This window comes from Musca vetustissima, unplaced genomic scaffold (genome assembly GCF_032173495.1).
Source record: "Musca vetustissima isolate MV318-11 ecotype Yass unplaced genomic scaffold, APGP_CSIRO_Mvet_v1 utg108036, whole genome shotgun sequence".
NCBI lineage: Eukaryota > Metazoa > Arthropoda > Insecta > Diptera > Muscidae > Musca > Musca vetustissima.
The window spans coordinates 76,177-82,781 of NW_026886941.1; positions in this window are offsets into that span (position 1 = coordinate 76,177).

A 6,605-nucleotide genomic window follows, 5' to 3' on the forward strand; every position below is an offset into this window, starting at 1 on the left:
ATAGTGATGATGATGGTGGTGGCAAAGAAATACGAACACCAAGAAAAACGAAAAATTTAAGTTTAACAAATCGAACACCGGAAAAGGATAAAACCGCAAATCTCCGGAATGCCAACAATTCAGAAACCACGGCGAAAAATGATGCCATCGCTGATTGTCAAGTTGTTGAAATTTCCACAGATTCAGAGAGTAATTATCCGCATACAAGCAGTAAACCACCATCATCTGCAACGAAGAAATTAACCTCAAAATCACCTACATTTGTTATAAAAACGAAAATAACACGTTCCACACCGCAAGTTCTGTCGACACCGAAAGTTTTAAATAGCAGTATTGCATCATCACAATCCGATAATAAAACGGGTGGTGGTGGCGGCGGTGTTGGTGATAGTGATAATATCTCGCAGCAATTGGAAGCCATACGTAAGGAGTTACAATTCTTGGAGGCCCAACGTTTGGCCGATTTAGAAGCACGAACTTGCAAGACTTAGAACAAATTTGAAGAATGCGTATTTTTAGATAAACTCTTACATATATTTTATATACACAACAAATAGTTCATATTTTAAATTTTTTAGAATTTATAGTTATAGATTTTTTATAATATAAAAAAATACAAATATTTCTACACTTAATGATTAATTATGTAGCATAAAGATATTTGAATTATACAAAAAATACATTTGTATAGATGACTTCAATAAAAAATAATATTTAAACAAAACAAATATTGAACGAGTTAGTGGTTAAAATTAATCGGTTGAAGAACAATAAAGCAGCAGGTGCCAATGGATTTCCAGACGAACTATTTAAGATCGGTGGTTAGATGCTGGTCAGAAGCATGCACCAACCAGCTGATTAGTACAATTTGGCTAGAGGAATGCATGCCCAACGATTGGAACCTCAGCATCCTGTGTCCCGTGAACAAAAAAATTAGACAAGACAATATGTGCCAATTATAGGGGAATTAGTCTCCTTCCCATCGCATATAAAGTGCTATCAATAACATTTTTTGGACCATACCAATGCGGCTTCAGACCTGGCAAATCCACCATTGACCAGATTTTCACTCTGCCGAATACCGAACGAGGATTCAGATAAGGTGACAGTTTGTCGTGTAACCTACGCAACATCCTGCTGGAAAAGGCCATACAAGAGGTAAAGGTGAACAGAAATGACACTCTGTACACCAAACATCAATTTTACTTGCCTACGCCGAGGACATCGAACTCCTTTAAACAAATTGCGAAGGAGTCGGCCAAAGTGGGTCTGGCAGTAAATACCGGGAAGGCCAAGCTGATGGTATCAACGCGCAAGACGGATCAACTGCGGAACTTGGTACCGCCATAAATAAAACTAATGACATCAGTTTTTAAATTCATTTTAGAGATGCTACTATAATCTAAGTAAGCAATTCAGAAACCGGGCCACCTCTCGCCAGGCCAAACTCACACTCTACAAGACGACGATACTACCCGTGCTGTTATAAGGATCAGAATCATGAGTACTGAGAGAAAAATTCTCCGAAAGATCTATGGGCCGATCTGCGATCGAATGAACCTTGAGTTGTACCATCTATTCTCGGACATCGACATAGTCAGACGTATCGAACTGCGGCGACTACGTTGGCTAGGTCATGTTGTGTGGATGAGGATGCCTCAGCTCAAAAGGCATATAAAAGCGAGCCAGTGATGGCTCACGCAGAAGGGAAGGCCACGAATTCGATGGAAAGATCAAGTGGAAGACAACATCTCGGAGCATAGTTTTTATACCCTTCACCACACTGTGGTACAGGGTATTATGTCTTTATGCATATGTTTGTAACAGGAAAGGAAACGAGATAGACACATGGCTCCTTTTGAGAATGTGCATAGAATCACGTCTGTTCATGTTAAAGTACAGGTCGCATTTATCATTCGATTTGAATGAAATTTTGCACAGCTCATTTATTTGGCCCAAGGACGAACCCTATTGAAATTAGAGAACCCTATTGAAATTAGAGAACCCTATTGAAATTAAAGAAATAGCTCCCATATATATTTTCGTCCAATGGTGCACCAAAGTCCTTATATATCTTCCTATTTGTACGAAATTTCACACAGCGCATTGAATTAGGTCTGGAATGATGTGTGTTAAGTTTTGTGAAAATCGGTTCAGATTTAGTTATAGCTCCCACACATATTTCCCTATATATCTTTCGATTTGAACGAAAATTCGCACAGCGTATTGAATTAGGTCTGCAATGACGTATATCAAGTTTCGGTTCAAATATACATAAATTACGTAAATTATGCACTAAAGACCCATACGTCCCATACGGGTATCATATAGTCGGCCCGTTCAAATTTAATATTTTCCTTACTGGTTCAAATAGGAAAAGCTGCGCACAAGTTCGACACGCCTGGAAATCTTTTTTAAGGGAACCCCCCCATTCTCGATTTTTTTGTTTTTAAGATTCTAAATGGGCTGGTAAAAGAATACCAATGCTTGTTAAGGTTTGTAACTTGGCACATATATATTTGAAGATTTAAAAACGAAGAGAAATAATTTACAAAAAAATTTTGTTGTTGTTTTTTGTTATCAAAGAAAAGTCCTGGCGGGCACACTGGAACATCGGAATCCGAAAATTCCAACGGTGTTATAAAGAGTGCATGTCTGGCTTTCGTATGAACTAGGATTATTGACTTCGCACAACAATTAACAAAATGGCGGAACTTTGAAAAAATATTTTTTATCAAAAACCAAGTTAAAAAATAAGGATGATATTCACCGATTGGCTTTATCCTAGTTCATACGAGAGCTATACACTCCCAGAGAAACGTGTCCAAATTTGGAACCGATTGGATTATTAGTTTTTGAGTTATCGTGCCCGCCATTCGCAAAGGAGAAAAACGCGTTTAAAGTTTGAGAAGCCCTTTAGCCGTCTGTTAAGTCCGCACTATAGGGACTTGGGTGGTTGGCAGGTATAGTGCAATCGAAAGTCTCCCAATAGAGTCAGTACGCCCAATGCGTACTCGTGAGCAAAAATAAAGATATGTAAATAAAAATAAATAAAACACGATAGTTTTATTAGTAAAAGGTTCGACCAATGCCGATATTTATTGGTTGGTAACGATATTACCTTACTAGCACAACTATATGTGCGTAGCTTACAATTTAAGCCAAGGTGTTCACAACGATATGTGTAGCCAGTCAGTTAACAACGAGAGTTAAACAAGTACTAATAACAATGCTTGTTGACATATAGATGCCTAAAGGTGGCGCAAACTCAAAATGTAAACAAAAGTCCGTTGAAATCTGTCAGCCTCATACTATTACAAGGGTGTAATAAAAGGGAGTAGACAGATTTCAACGGCTACGGCCTTTTAAATTAAAGGCTAACTATTTAACTATTTTAAACAGCGATTCTTGCTTAAACATTTGCCGCCTCCCTTGAAACATCCATATGTTTTAACAAATACAGTAAATTATAAATAACGGCACAGTGCATGGTAAGCAAAACCTTTTACATTTTTTCAATAAATTTTTCATCATTCTTTTTTTTAATTTTTTCAAATAACAATCTTACTTGCTAACGAAAGGGCCATTAGGGACCCCGCGATTACATAGATCATGAAGGATCTATTGTACGAAAGGGCCATTAGGGACCCCGCGGTTGTGTGAGGCCAAAAAGGACCTGTGGTACGAAAGGGCCATTAGGGACCCCGCGAAACGATAGAGCCATGAAGGACCCCGCGAAACGAAAGAGCCATAAGGGACCCCGCGATATGTGAGCCAAATTGTGTTATGTTTGTTGAGGGCCGCCTTACAACGATTTCGTACGATTTACGAAACAATTATTTTATAGGACCAGTAATTATCCAGCCGAATTTTGTATTTTGAGCGAGCAGCGAACCAGATGAAAGTCGAAAATTTTGACTTTTTACGATTTGTGGATACAAGTCTGCTCCTATCAAAATATCTACTGGACGAGATTCGAGGAAGTCAGGATCTGCCAAAACTATATTTGACAAATCCGATTTAAGGTCCGAAGTAACCGAAGATGTTGGAAGATTTCCCGATATGGAATCTACAACCAGTGCTGACGTTTCCAAACTGTGTGACCTATTAGAACGACTGCCAAGTTTCAACGAGCACATTTTTCGACATGTAGTAGCGACAGTACAATTTACTCCGCGAATTGTCGAAATTGTGGATTTGACCGGTAGGTTCAATTTCTTCTGAAGTCGTTCGGAAATTAAAGACGACTCAGAAGCCGGATCTATTAGCGCTCGAGCAGGATAACAAGCACCATGTTTAACAATATTGACCATGGCTGTCCCCAATAGAACTGCTTTGTTCTGCGTGGTGTGAAAGGTCTGTCGGATAGCAGTGCCGACCGATGCGGGTGGATTAATCACAGTGGAACAAGGCGAACGATTATTATTAAGATTTAAATTGCGTGATCGAAAAGCTGGTGCCGAAGACGATAAATTAGAATGTGTGGGAGTCACCATCTGACTCGGAGCGCTCACAATAGAGCTATATCTGTGCAATAGAGTGTGATGTCTCTGATTGCACTTTCGACAACAACGACTATTACAATTTTTGACTTCGTGTCCCCTACGAAGACAATTAACACACAGACGATGCTTTTTGACCAATTTAAATCTATCGGCAGGTGTACAATTTAAAAACCGATAGCAATAATGTAGTGTATGTTGCTCTGAACAAAGAACGCAACAAGAACCAGAGGACGAACGATGTGTAGATGATGCATATTTAGACGAAACGGAATTGATTTTATTATTCGATTTTGACACAGTGTTAACATTTCTCATTTCATGCAAACACAGAAGAGTACGAATTCTCTCTGTCAAGAATGCATCTAACTCTTTCCAAGATGAAAGAGACGATTTGGATTTTACACTTTGCTCCCATAAAGCGTGTGTCAATTTGGGTAATTTTTGCAAACAAATAAATACCACGATCGGATCCCAATTATCCGTAGGTATTTCATAGATTGCCATTGCGGAAAGACAACTATTAATTCCGCGTTGAATCGACTTTAGTCCAGAACTACTTTCCTGATCCAGCACAGGAAGGCCAAACAACATTTTCAAATGGCTATGAACAATAAGACGTGGATTATCATAAGTGGAATTCAATGCATTCCACGCAGGTTCAAAACTCCGATGAGTCAAAGGAAATTTCGAGACGATTTCTCGAGCCTCACCACTAGTTTTACTCACCAGATGACATAGACGCTCAATGTCTGTCAATCGGGAGTTATTAATATATACCGCACTAAACAAATCTCTGAAAGTGGGCCAATCAAAAATATTTCCACTGAAAATTTCGATACTGCAGGGAGGAATCGGAAGATTATAAAGGTTATCTGTTTTTGGAGGATCTACGACAAAGCTTTGGCCTATTCTAGTTTTCTCAATATTCAATATTGTGGAGCTAGATGCCTGTGTTCCCACATCACAAGAAGTGTGGGACGAAGAGCTCACGTTTTTAACGGTGGCATCTACCGAAAGGTTTTCCGAAGAAATTTTGTCGGGATTTTCCGTTAACGATTCTACCGAACTCCTATGAGAAGAGTTAAGAGGCAATTTATTCAAACTCCTTAACTTAGATAACATTCTTTTTATAACCGAAGAACAACGCATATATTCTTTAAACGAAACCTCATATTTACTATATAGCATATCAAGATCTTCGGGATCTTCTATGTGGGAGAGACAATAATTAAAATTTTCCTCAACCGATTTCCACAATTTTTTGATTTCTTCACTCCTAACTTCAAGATCATAAATATCTAATTCGTCTTCCTTCAATGCACCGAAGTGTGCAGAGAATCTCACCATAAAGTTGGAAGCACGAATGAATAAATTCAAGGAAGTGAAAGCCATTTTATAAATTTAACCAAAAATATGAAACAATTATAAGTTCAAGACAAATCAGTGAAGAGTAGAACACAAAAAATTGAAATCAAAATTAACTTTCCACGAAAAAGAAAAAAAACTTGAAGTAGTCAAATAATAATTTAGAAATTATTCAAAAGGAAACGAAATTGTCACAAAATTGAATATATTAAGAATAGTCTGCGAATCAGATTATATTTATATTACTTTCAATAAAATTCAGCAAACGAAAACAAACTACCAATTGTAGCAGACAATAAAACAAACAAAGCTACCGATTGTAGCGTTTTTACAATAAAAATGGCAATAAAATGCGAATAAATTATTAAAATTAAAAAAAAATAAATCAATAGGCAACTATATGCCAAATGCACACCCTACACAATATAAAAGTACAAACGACCGATTGTAGGGCACTTTTAAAAATCACAAGAAATAATAAAAATCAAACAAATAAATAATATGCAACTATATGCACAATAAAATGTATTTAAATCCAATAAATTTTAAATATTAAAAATAAGCAACGATATGCTATATATGCACCATATACTATACAAAAGCCCAATTGACCGATTGTAGGGTGCACTGGATTTGAAAATGTCCAAAATTATTTAAATAATATTCCCTGACACAAATATTATATTTACCATAAAATATAATAATATGTGTCACTGTCGTAATATACCAGCCGGG